Source organism: Hyperoodon ampullatus (assembly GCF_949752795.1).
Source record: "Hyperoodon ampullatus genome assembly, chromosome: 2".
Taxonomy (NCBI): domain Eukaryota; kingdom Metazoa; phylum Chordata; class Mammalia; order Artiodactyla; family Ziphiidae; genus Hyperoodon; species Hyperoodon ampullatus.
Window position 1 is genome coordinate 176,020,018 of NC_136915.1, and position 13,192 is coordinate 176,033,209.

Consider the following 13,192-nt stretch of genomic DNA (forward strand, 5'->3'; position numbering starts at 1 on the left):
CCGGGTTTGGGGCGCCGAGGGGGAAGTGAGGGGGGAGGCGCGGGCGGGAGGAGGCGCGGTCGGTGAACACCCGGCCTGCGGGCGTCTCGGGCCGCGGCGGGGAGGGCGAGGGAGGGGGCGCCCCGCTCCGGCGCGGGCCCAGGCGCGCGTCCCCGAGGCGCCCCGGGCGGCGTGGGGGCGGGGAGGAGGGCACCGCCGGCCGGGTCGGTGCACCCCAGTTGAAAACACTACCCAACAGGAAGCTTGCAAATAGCAGCCTAGCGTCCCGCGTCCACTTTCGGATGGGGCTGCTCTAGCCGCTGGCAGGGCTGCCGGACTGCAGCCTTCACGCTCTCTCTCCGGGCCAGGTGCGGCCGGCCCGCCCGTAGACAACTTTAGTCACTCAACACACCGGCCCGGGCCATGGCGGGCCCCGCGGTGCGGGCTGTAGGCAGTCCGCAAGGGCTCTGCCACCTAGGACGCCCGGCCCCGCGCAGGTGGCATCTCCAGGGCCGAGCGGCCGGGGCTCGCCTTCTTGCTGGGCCGGGATGCCTGATGCAAGATGGCTGTATTTTGTAAGCCTCTAAAACAATGTGTGGAATACACAGCTAACTGCACCAGAGCCTGACTACCGGTCCTGGCAGCTTGTCCTACTAGCAAGTTCGGCCTTTTAACCTTTTCAGTATTCGGTAGAATTGCCAAATACTGGATAGTCAAGTGTTGTCAGCAGCTTTTGCATAGTTTAGATGCGGCGGAAAACGGCAGAAATAAAGAAAACGTGGTTTGGGGATTATCACATTTATCCAGTTAACAATTCTCAGTAGCATAGGAAACAGACTTCAGGTTCAAGTCATCCACGTTGTCAGCTCATTGGCCTTAGAATATCTGTACCGTCCCTAGATGGTTTTGACAGCACTCGCAACTCTGTGTGAAGGTTTTCAATAGAAGTGTCATGAAGACATCCCATAGGATAGTGAAGGAGATAAATTTCACAGATGGAGGGCATAACTACTATTGGTAGTCTGAAGATCTTATAAAGCATCTTAGTCATAAACATTATCCTGAAACGGATATATGGAAATCAGATATGAGAGATTATCCTGAAACGGATATATGGAAATCAGATATTGAGAGAGGGAGTAGATTTGTCCAAGGACACTTGAGTGATGAACAGACCCAGGAGAAACCAAAAAAAATCCAGACCTCCTGTTTCATTATTATTTAATGAATGTTAAGTGTCTGTGGTTGATCTGCAGAATACACGCAATCTGCAAGCCTATCCTAAAAGCACGTATGCAAAAAAGCTTAGGCTGAGCTGCCAGCGAAGACTTCCTATAATTCGGGCCAAGAAGAGGTTTCTTTGCTTGTTTTTGTTTTGTTTTGATGAAACCAAAATATTTGTTGGTTTTTTTTCTGGGAGTTTTCCAGGAAGGCTGTCATACATCAATTAAATTCATCATATCTTCAAGAAATGTTAAATGACACTGGTAACGTTCTCTTTATATGCTAGATTTTTCCATAGCTTCTGTTTTTTGTCTTCAAAATATTTCTAAGGACAGGAAAGACTATTTTAGGTGAAATAGTTCTGATCATGGATTATCTGAACCTACTCAGCTGTCCATCTGTAAAATAGGAGTGATATTTATCTCTGTGAAGATAGGCCACAAGTTTTTTCTAGTTGTAGGATCAAGTACGTTTAGCACCTAGGTAGGTGCCTGGTTACCTACCTAGTGGCTTCTGGAAGTTTTCTCACTGAGTGAATATTTATTGGGTGCTAACTGTGCTTGGCACAGTTCTGGGTGCTGGAAGACAGCAGTGAACAACACAAGCCCTCATGGGGCTTATGATCTCTGGAAGCATTGCTTTGCACAGGGAAGCAGCACTTGGAAGAGGGAAGGAAAGAGGTCCTTTGGAGTCCTAAGAGTGGCAAAAACTGTAGCTGAGGGGGGAAGAGGACTTTAGAGTCAGATGATGGGGGAAGGAAAGCTGTCAGGGCAAAAAGGGATTCTAAAGGGGGTACCAGGATCAGTCCTGAATTGGCTCTACTTCTAGAACTCTTGGGCTAATAATGGCTTCAAAATTTGGAGTTTAAAAAACAATGGAGGGACTTCCCTGGTGGTCCAGTCGTTAAGGCTCCATGCTCCCAATGCAGGGGGCCCGGGTTCGATCCCCGGTCAGGGAACTAGATCCCGCAAGCTGCAACTAAGACCCAGTGCAGCCAAATGAATTTTTTAAAAAAAGAGGGAAAAAAACAAAAAAAAAAAAGTGGAGAGAAGGGGAGCAAAAGCTTTTAAGTTAAAACGTTTTCCCTAGAGTAGAAAGCTTATGGTCACTAATTCAGATTTGTTTATGAGTAAAAATTTAAAAAGTAGACTGGAAAGGACTTTAAAAACACCACTACTGATATCTGTTTAGCTCGTGAGTCAGTCCAATGCAAAGATTACTGCCTCAAGGAGCTGTTGCTTCTGGCCACTCAGTTGCTGTACCCACGCACACTTTATCACACTTCCTCTTTATCACATTGATTTAAATCTGTCATATTTGTTTACTTGCTTGTTATCTGTCTCTTCCCCAGAGAATGTCAACTCTAGGACAGCAGTGGTCTTATCTCTTTCTTTCCACTGCACTAGCACTGCCACCTCTACGCCACTCCACCCCCAGTGTGGGGCTGTCCCCATTTGTTGACTATTAGGTGATCTCATCCAGTCCCATGGAATTGTCAAATATACACAAAAGGAGGGTAGTATGGTGACCCTCTGGGTGCCCATCAGCTAGCTTCAGAAATGATCTACTCATGACCAGTCTTGTGTCTCATCTACACCTGTACTCCTTCTTCCTACCTCCCCCCACTCAAAGGATTTTGAAGCAAATTGCAGGCTTTACATCATTTTACCTGTAGATATTTCAATATGTATTGTAATCATTGATGAATGATTCATACGCCCATTAAATCTCTTATCATGTATGACTCTATTTGCCCTTTGTTGAAAACTATGTCCTGAGACTTTGGATCCCAGTCCTCTTCCCATAACTATCCCTCTTTCAGTGTTGCCCAGTAAATGGCATTATGAGTTACTTAACTGCTCAAACCAAAAAGTGTAGGCATCCTACTTAAGCCTCCCTTTCTTTCACTCCCATAGTCCTATTGGTCCTACCTCTGAAAAGCTTCTCAGAATGGCCTACTTCTTTCCTCCTCTCCTCACCTCCCACCTGGCCCCCAGTTACTTCCTATATGACCTTTCTCTTTCCACTCTTGCACCTCTGTATTCCATTCTCTACACTGCATGCAGAGATTAGATTTATAGAATGTAAATCAGATGAAGTCGCACCCTTGTGTAAATGGATTCAGAGGCCTCCCACTGCTTTTGGTTAAACGCAGGGCCTAGCGTCACTTCTGCCCTCTCTAGTGGTATTCTGCTCCAGCCCTGCTACCTTACCTTTCAAGCTCTTCCCTCCTGAGGGTCATTTCACTGTGTTTCGCAGCTTGAATGCTCTCCCCAAGCTTTTCACAAGGCTGGCTCCCTCATCTTCTAAGGCAACTTTTCCACGTTTCCATGTCTCTTAGAAAAAGATCCCCTTTGTACGGTACACTGGGGAAAAGCGAAGGGGATGTGGAGCGATTCAAATAGAACTGGATCAAAACTTTCATTATGCATTTTTGTATTCCGTAAGCACTATGAAAGAAAATAATTACATTTTAAAGAAGGTAATAAATATCAAACTTGTGTAAAACTCCCAAATAAAATGTTTTCAAAGTTTTTAATGGGAAATGTTGAGCTTACATCCATGAGCAGGTTTTCTACTTGAAATGGCCACATGCCATTCCTGATCAAGATTTTAGGATGAAGAGCTCTTCAAATTCTTGATGATCTTACTGAAAAACTTCAAAATAATTGTTTTCAGTCATTCAAAACAGTGTAACTGTTGAAGTTATCTATTTAAAATTCTTGCCTTTCTTTCATTGACAAATATAAACTTGGAATTTCTTGTGAATGGATTTTGAATCTAATTAAACTTTTTAAAGGTCAAGTATTTTAAAATTATGATACAGTTCAAATTTGTAAAATGCACATGTTGCTAAGCAGTCACCCTGTAGGTGCCTTGGTCACCACCAAAAAGAGTCTAAGATAGTGAGAAGTACCTGGTAGGAGGACAGAAGTTCAAATCTGCACCAGCAGCCCTGTTCAGCCTCCTTGTCCCCAGCCCCGACTGGCTGCATTTTGGGCTACACCAACGCTCCTTGGGCATCTGGCATGGTCTTCCTCTGTCTCCTTGTCCATGATGGGCAGTGTTCCCTCCTGCAGGACTAAAGCGAGGATGAGGGGCTAGAGCCCCTCCTGGGCTGTGCTCAGCCTATCACATGGAACAGTGGGTCGTGGGCACCGCTTAATCTGCTCAGCTCTGTGCCAACCATGGGGCACAGGTCAGACCCATGCCTCTCAGGCTGCCCTCCAAGGAGCCTCGGAAGGGGCTCACAGCCAGGAGCCCTGGGCCATAGGGCTGAGAGGACCTATCTCCTGGTACCTACATAGTCCAGAGTGAAGACCCCTGGATGGCTCTGAGGTCTCAGTTCCAATGTCACCCCTCAGAGAGCCACCCTGTCTTCCCTGAGTCCCTGTCTTCCTTGCCCCCCACCCCTCATGTTATACTCGGTCACATTTCCATGCTTATTTCCATCAGCAGTTCTCACAACCTGATGTTTTGGTTCATTTGCTGATTAGTGGTCTCCCCAACTAGACTGTAAACTTGATGAGAGCAAGGACCTTGATATTTTATACACTTTTCCGTCCCTGTCAACTTGCATAGTACCCAGTCCATGCTGGACACCTAATAACTATTTGATAGATAAATAAACAAAAAGTGACCATAGTTTATAGAGTTTTATAACCAATTTTGTTTGCAGGATATTCACATCTGAAAAAATGTACCTTTAGAGTTAATGAGCTATGATAACTTTCTCAGTATTCTCATCAGAATAAGGAAGGTAAATATTTTTCTCATGGTAAAGTTGTGAGGATGAATTGTGCTTTTGACCAGGGCTAACTGTCACTATTAATGTTTTATAAATTTTGAGCACTCATTAAATGACTAATGGCATCTATTCTTATGATTATTTTCTGCTCACCAAGCAGCCTTGGGATTGCAGTTGGGCTCCTTATGTAGATTGGAGGTGCCCTCCCCAGTATCCTGGAGATTGTCACATTTCTTTGTAAATGAATAAATGGGTGTCCCAGTTCTACATCAGTCTTGGTGAAGTGAGTTGGTGTAGGTCTGCCCTGAAGAAGGACGGCCAAGAGGTTAAGTGGTTTCTAAGACCACAAGGCCCAGAGCCAGGCCTTTGAACCACTGTGAATTCATACATATAAATGGCACCTGGTGAAGCTTTTTGGACATTAGACAGCCTTTGAGACACTCCCCAACCCCTTCCTTTAAACTCCAACATTCTAATATAATGATCTTGACACTTGCTAAGTATTAATAAACAGGTGAGAAAATTCTATTTCATAAAAAAGCCTTTAAAAGAAAAGAGGATTCTCTCTTTTTTAAAAATCCCCCCTTTTCCAAGAACTGGATTAATTGTCCAAGTTCAAAGAAAAGTAAGATTCAAGAAGTATACTGCCTTTGGGACTTCCCCCGTGACGCAGTGGTTAAAAATCCGCCTGCCAATACAGGGGACACAGGTTTGATCCCTGGTCCGGGAAGATCCCACATGCTGGGGAGCAACTAAGCCCGTGAGCCACAACTCCTGAAGACCGCGCACCTAGAGCCCATGCTCCGCAACAAGAGAAGCCACTGCAGTGAGAAGCCTGTGCATCACAATGAAGAGTAGCCCCTGCTCGCTGCAACTAGAGAAAGCCCATGTGCAGCAACAAAGACCCAACACAGCCAAAAAAAGAAATACTACCTTCTCCTCTGGGAAAAAGAGGAGTTATGCTTCCTTTGACAGACAGAATATTCTACTCTGCAGAGCTTGCCTGTCAGAAGAACAAGGACTTGAATTACCAGGGAGCCCTGAACTGCCTGGTACCATTTTTTAATGGTTCAAGCAGTGGTGTTCCCCTTTTCTAGTATCAAAAAAAGAGTAAATTCTTTCTTCTATAATCCCCTTTCTCACTCCTAGCATTTATAAGAATACCTCAAATACCAGACAAGTTAACTTATCCCTAGTATATTAAGATTTTTTTCTTTTTAATAGACTATTTTTTCCCAATTATATTAAGAATTTAAATTATGGAACACATGGGGACTTCCCTGGTGATCCAGTGGCTAAGACTTCACGCTCCCAATGCAGGGGGTTCGGCTTCAATCCCTGGTCAGGGAACTAGATCCCACATGCCGCAACTAAGTGCACTCTGCAACTAAAGATCCTGCGTGCCACGACTAAAAAGATCCTACACGTGGCAACGAAGATCCCACATGGCACAACTAAGACCCGACACAGCCAAATAAATAAAATATTTTTAAAAATTATGGAACATATGTTATCAAACCTTAAGTATGAAGTCTTTGCCTGGAAAGGAAAATTTCTAAGTCACCTCAGTCTAAAAATCCATGCACCTCTGCTGTATTCTTAGATGCCTTGTCCTACCCTAGGCTGCAATGAGAGAGCTTAGGGCTCATATGGCTCCCTGTTGAGACAGTAAGTTTCCCTAACACCACTTCCAGCACTGACATCCACCAACAGCAAGACCCATCCTGGGCACACTGTCCCCTCATAGAGGGAACTCTTTCTACTCAAGCTCAGCTCGGCTAGGGTTTCCAGAAAAAATGGTGCCTGGGACATATTTATACTAAACAATAGTTTGTTGTTTTTCTGAAATTCAAATTTAACTGGGCACCCTGTATTTTTATGTCCTAAGTCTAACAGCCCTTACCCATGCTAAGGGGATATTCCTCTCAACTTTCCATGACCCCAGCTCCCATTGCTCAAGCTTCTCTAAGCTTCTTTAGCAACTGAATCTGGCTTCCTTTCATGGGCCAACAGGGCTGGTGTCTGCTGGCACTCTTCCCACACCCATCTTACCCTTTCTAGAAAGCAAAGTGTTCCATGTAAGATCTCCCCACTCGAGGAGTTTCCAGGCCCTCTCAGGTCTCTTCTGGGGCCTTTAGAACCCTCCACCGTCATGGCGAAGTGCCGTAATAGCTGAGGTTATTACTCTGTTCTCCCTCCTAAATAGTCTGCCGAGAAACTACCCCAGGAAGCAGTCTGGAGTCCTTGTCACATCCTGCCAGTGCTGTGAGGTTTGACAGTGCTATCTGAGTTCAATTCCTACTTAGTCCTTCCCCGAGCACAACCTACCCAATGATGACTGACACCCATGGCACAGCCAGGATCAAAGGAGACCAAGTAGGAAGGGAGGGGACTTTGGAGTCAAACAGGACTGAGTTTGAATCCTAGCTCTGCCACTAACCAATGGAGCGTTAACCTTTCTGGGTCTTAGTTTCCTTGTCTGTAAAATGAGCAAAATTACCTTAAAGTGTAATAATAATCCTACCTTGCCAGGTCACTAAGGATCAGAAAGAATAAATACAGAGCACCTGACCCAGAGTACGGGCTCCACAAATAACCATCGTTGTGTCAAACCTGTCTTAACTGCTTTCAAAAGGTATGATCTACTATGTATCATTGCAATTTAAAGTAGCCGTGTTAATAGTTCCCAAACACGTGGGCAAACTGTAACCTTTTTTGAAGCATGAAGGTGCAGGTTAGCTTTAGAGAATTTGGCATGCTTTGTTTAGCTTCAGTCCCCTGATAGGTAGCTAGTCAGTGTGCCCCCAGGACATAGTATGGGCCCAGTACTTCTACATAAGGTTTAGGAAGAAGCTTAATTAAGCAATAACCACATTATTAGAAGCCCCACAATGTCCCCCAGTCTCTGAGGTGGAAGAGTAATTGCAGAATCAGGAGGGAGGAAGATCTTTCTATGCTGGATCTATAGGAGTGTTAGCATCTCAGAGAGAGACTGACTCTGCCTAGGTGATGTTTTGGCCTGTGAGTAGTGTCCTTCCCTGGATATTCTCTCTGATGACCCTTGGGGGTCAACAAGGACACCCTGCTGCTATTCCCCTAATTCTATGGAGGAGGCTCTCCCTGACTCTATATATGACTCAGTTATCTTGGAATGATATGTTTATGTTTCCTCCAAGAGTGATCAGCTTTTCCTTGCCTCTGGGTTATCTTGAACACCAAAAGTAGCTTCTTCACACCTAGTTACCAGGATTCACTGATGAGAGATCCGTTGTCATTTCAGAGGCAAAGTTTCTCTCCCTAGGTGCCTTAAACTTATTAGGAGATGAAGAAACCCCGACACATTAAACATGGTTTATACAAAGATTATTAAAAATCTTTTTTTTTTTTTTTTTTTTGTGGTAAGCGGACCTCTCACTGTTGTGGCCTCTCCCGTTGCAGAGCACAGGCTCCGGACACGCAGGCTCAGCGGCCATGGCTCACGGGCCCAGCCGCTCCGCTGCATGTGGGACCTTCCCGGACCGGGGCACGAACCCGTGTCCCCTGCATCGGCAGGTGGACTCTCAACCACTGCGCCACCAGGGAAGCCCTATACAAAGGTTATTAAAAATCTTTTATATGCACTATTGCCCCCTACAAATTTTCATGCGTGTCATAGACTCCCTCCATTTCCTAATCAGACCAGTGCTGGGAAAATGTAGAAGTTAATATATGTGCCAGGAAATGGGAAAAGAAAATTGAAAAACATTGATTTAAATAATTCTGGTTAAAAAATAGTAGGTATTTGGACTGAATTGATCTTTTTTTTTCTTACTTTATTGCAGTATATGCTTTCCAAATTTTTATTTTTATAGTGAGACTGTATTACTTCTATAGTTAGAAAAAATGGAAGTGCAAAAACTGGGAAAAGGCACCCACGGCTCCTGACAGAGTGACTGGGAATGGCAGACACAGAAAAATGGCTCTGCTCCGGGGTTTGCTTCTTACAAACGTGTGGCCAGGATCTGCCCACAGAGCTGAACAGGATCTGCTAGCTGCTCACTAGGTGTGAACAAGGGCAATTCGGGTCGGTTCAACAAGCATCTATTGAGTGCCCACTGTGTGCCTGGCACTATGCTAGGCACTTGCTACAAAGGCAAAAAGATAGCCCTTGTCCTATTGAGAAAGGGATAATCTCAGCATGGTGTGACGTGTTCTCCATTCGAGGCATTTCAGGAGTTCTGTGGGAGCACCAAGGAAACCTCGGGGTCAGGGAGCATTTGGGAAGTGGTGACACCTAAACTTTCTTTAAAATATTTTCAACATTTTAAAATATTTTCTTATAAGGAAGAAAATTATTACAGATAACTACTTCTAACACTTTGTATTTTCAAATATTTTGACTTCTTTCTATACATCAACATGCATAAACATGATATTCATATGCAAACTTTTCTTTTGGCACTTTTTACAAAAAATAGGAATTAGCCCTGAAGAATGAGTAGGAATAGAGCAGGTGAAGAAGAGATGGAAGGGTGTTCCAAGTAGAGGGAATAGCACGAGTAAAGGTAGTGAGGCAAGCATTTTCATAAAACCAGGACACATATATCAAGACAGGAAGTCTCAGGAGAGGAGGCTGGAAAATGACCAGAGACTTGGTGCTAGATGGCTTTGTCTGTCAACCTAACACACTTGGGCTGTGGGGAGGGTTAGGGAAGAGACATGATCAGGTTTTCTTGTATGCATATCACGTTGGCAGCAGGGTGAGTGGTGAGTTTGAGAGGGTTAAGACTGAAGGCAAAGAATTTGCAACAATATGGATGGACTTTGAGGGTGTTATGCTAAGTGAGGTAAATCAGAGGAAAACAAATACTGTATGATCTCACATATGTGGAATCTAAAAAGAAAACCTCCAAACCCCAAACCCCCAAACCAAGCTCCTATGTGCAGAGGACAGACTGCTGGTTGTCAGAGGTGAGGCATGGGTTGTTGGAGGCATGGTGTGTGTGTGGGGGGTGGGTGAAATGGGTGAAGGGAGTCACGACTTCCAGTTATAAAATAAATAAGTTATGGGGATATAATGTATAACATGGTGACTGTAGTTAAACGTACTGTACTGCACATTTGAAGTTGCTAAGAAAGTACATCTTGAAAGCTCTCATCACGAGAAACAAAGTTTTGTAACTATGTGTGGTGACAGGTATTAAGTAGACTTATTGTGGTGATCAATTTGCAATATGCAGCTTCCCCTTGAATTACACGGGGTTGGACTGCGCGGGTCTACATATAGGCGGATTTTTTTCAATAGTAAATACTACAGTACTAAAACAACCATGGTTGGTTGAATCCGTGAATGTGCAATTGTGGATACGGAGGGCCGATTGTAAAGTTCTACACCGATCTTTGAATGCCGGGGTGTGTTACCCCTAACCCCTGAGTTGTTCAAGGATTGACAGGATATACATATTGAATCATTATGTTATACACCTAAAAGTAATACAATGTAATATGTCAATTATACCCCAATTAAAAAAATTTATCTCTACTCAACAAGTATAATTGAGCATCTAAGAAGTACCAGACACTTAAAAAAAAAAAAAAAGACTGAAGGTAAAGAAACTCATGAGGAGACCTCAGGAATGCATATTTATTATTATTATTATCATCTTTGGCCGTGCTGCATGGCTTGCAGGATCTTAGTTCCCCAACCCGGGATTGAACCTGAGTTCTTGGCAGTGAAAGTGTGGAGTCCTAACCACTGGATTGCCAGGAAATTCCCAGGAATGCATATTTTTTATACTTAAGGATATAGTCAATTTCACCTCCCTAATCAAGAGGAATTTAGCTTTTTAGCAAAAATAGTTTAATGATTTGATTGTATCAAAGTCTAAGGGATTAAACATCCCTGCTTATCCTGTACTTTCATCTGATGGGCTCCATCATCATCATCATCATGTAAAACAATAATAATAAACATAGATAATATTTATTGAGCATTTATGGTATGTCAGGCACTATGCTGAGTACATTAGATATGTTTTCTCAAATAATAATAAGTATATACTATTCTGCCCCATTTACAGATGAGGAAACAGGCTAAGGAAGGCAGGACTAGCAAGTTGCAGATCTGGGAGCCCATGTTCTCCTGCCCACATGATTTGCAAACGTTTATTTGACTAAGATTAGTCACAGTTATTGGAAATTCACCTTGAACATCTTTCAAATGGCCACATTTCATAATATTTTTACCTACTAAGAACTGGTCAGTTTTTCTAGGGTGTCGTGCAGATATACTAAGAACCTCACAATAAGTTGCTAAAATCCAGAATGTAAACCATAATGCTTACTATTAAAAGCTGCAGTAATTTTCAGAGAGATTAGCATCTAAATGCAAGAGTCATCCAGTAAAGAGGGTGAATATCAACCATTGGCCATGTATCGGCAGCCTATTAGCCTAGTACTTAGTAAATACCCTTCTATCATTTTAGAGGTACAGTGTCTGAGCCTGGGGAGCCCCAGCCAAGAAGCCCCAGCTCACTCTGCACCCCTGGAATATGGTTTTCAGAGCTGCCAAGTGAGGCTGAAGGGCCAGCACATTGGATCCAAGCCCATTAAATGGACAAAACCAATGTGAAGGGCCTGGCTCTGTGTAGGTACCCTGTAAATACTATTTTCCCCTTCCTTTGTCAATGAATTGCTGTTTAGTTGTATCTAGCCACTATTTATTGTTGTATTAGAAAATAATAGAGTCGTTCCCATATATTACATCCATAAGTAGCGTTGAAAAGACCAGTGTGTGGCAACAATGCTTTCCAAGGTATTTACATAGAAATCAGACCTTTCGTATGAGGCAGTGTGCCTGGAGCTGTCTGGATTTTGGCTTCAGAGTCAAATCCACCAAAAGACTTTTCTTCTGAAAAAGCTCTCCTAATTGGGATTGCTGCATGACGTTTATTTGCCTGCCATAGTTTTATTTCCTAGCAGTCCTCAGACACATCATTGGAAATTGTGGTTTAGAGCATCATTTAAGTGCTTTTTATTTTTTCCTACTCATCTGGCTTAAAAGATAACCTTTGTCAGTTTACCATCGTCAGTATATCATCTGTTTATAATCCATTTTGTACCTGTACTTTCCCTTCTAAAACAGGGGGCCGTTACTCAATGAAACTATCATGAGAATCGTTCCAAAACTTCACCTCAACACATCAGTTTGTTGGTGGTGATGACGTGGAACAGACACCCTCATGCATTGCTGATGGTTGTGTATGTTAGCTCAACTCTTTTGGGAAGCAATTTGCAATATGTATTGAGAGTCGTTAGCATATTCATACTCTGAGCCTGGAATTCAACTTGTAAAAACTAAACTAAAGAAAAATTAAAAATATAGAAAATCTATTACAATGGTATATATTGTGGATTTATTAACATTAGTGAAAATTATAAACAAATATAAATATGATTAATGTATTTTAGTAATCTTCTGAATGAAATATTACCCTTTCATTAAAATGCATGCTTTAAAAATGTTTATTAGCAATGTTTTTTAAAAAAATGTAATGTTGATTGGAGAAATCAGAATATAAAATTGTGTATTTATTTTGGTAATATGCTGGGAAATTTTACACTGGTATATATAACTATACAGCAGGATGGTGGTATTATGGGTGCTATGTTTTTCTTCCTAGTTTTGCAGAATTTTAATAATATGATTATATTATTTTTATAGTGGAAAGATTTTTAATAAAAAACTCTTATAAGTACAATTAGAACCATATGACATTATGATGAGAATTTTTAGAACTAAAAACCCCAGGATACATGGACTGACTTACGGTCTGGCAACAGGACACAGGATTTGAAACTGGAATATTCCTGCAGATCCAGGACATGTATGTACATGTAAACTGGCAGTGATGGCTGTAAGCCAAAAGTGAATCAGGTGACAGGGCTTTTGGAGGGAAGCCCTCCAGGCACTATATTGTCAGTGACTCAAGGCCACCCACGGTGCCTTAGTCCCAGGGTGGTGCAAGCTGTCAGGGGACCAAATAAAATCGATACCCTCCTGTGGCTAAAAACAATGAATCTTTTGAGCACTTGTCCTGTTCCAGAAACTTCTCTGTTGGTGGTGTCATCATTCTATACAAAGGCAAGTCCTAACTAACATAAACACTGGTACAGAAGCATTACAATGCCTTACCCATAATTTAGAAGCTTTTTGGTGGAATTCAGATAATGACGTTCTGCTACTTTTCCCCTCTCCCCGCG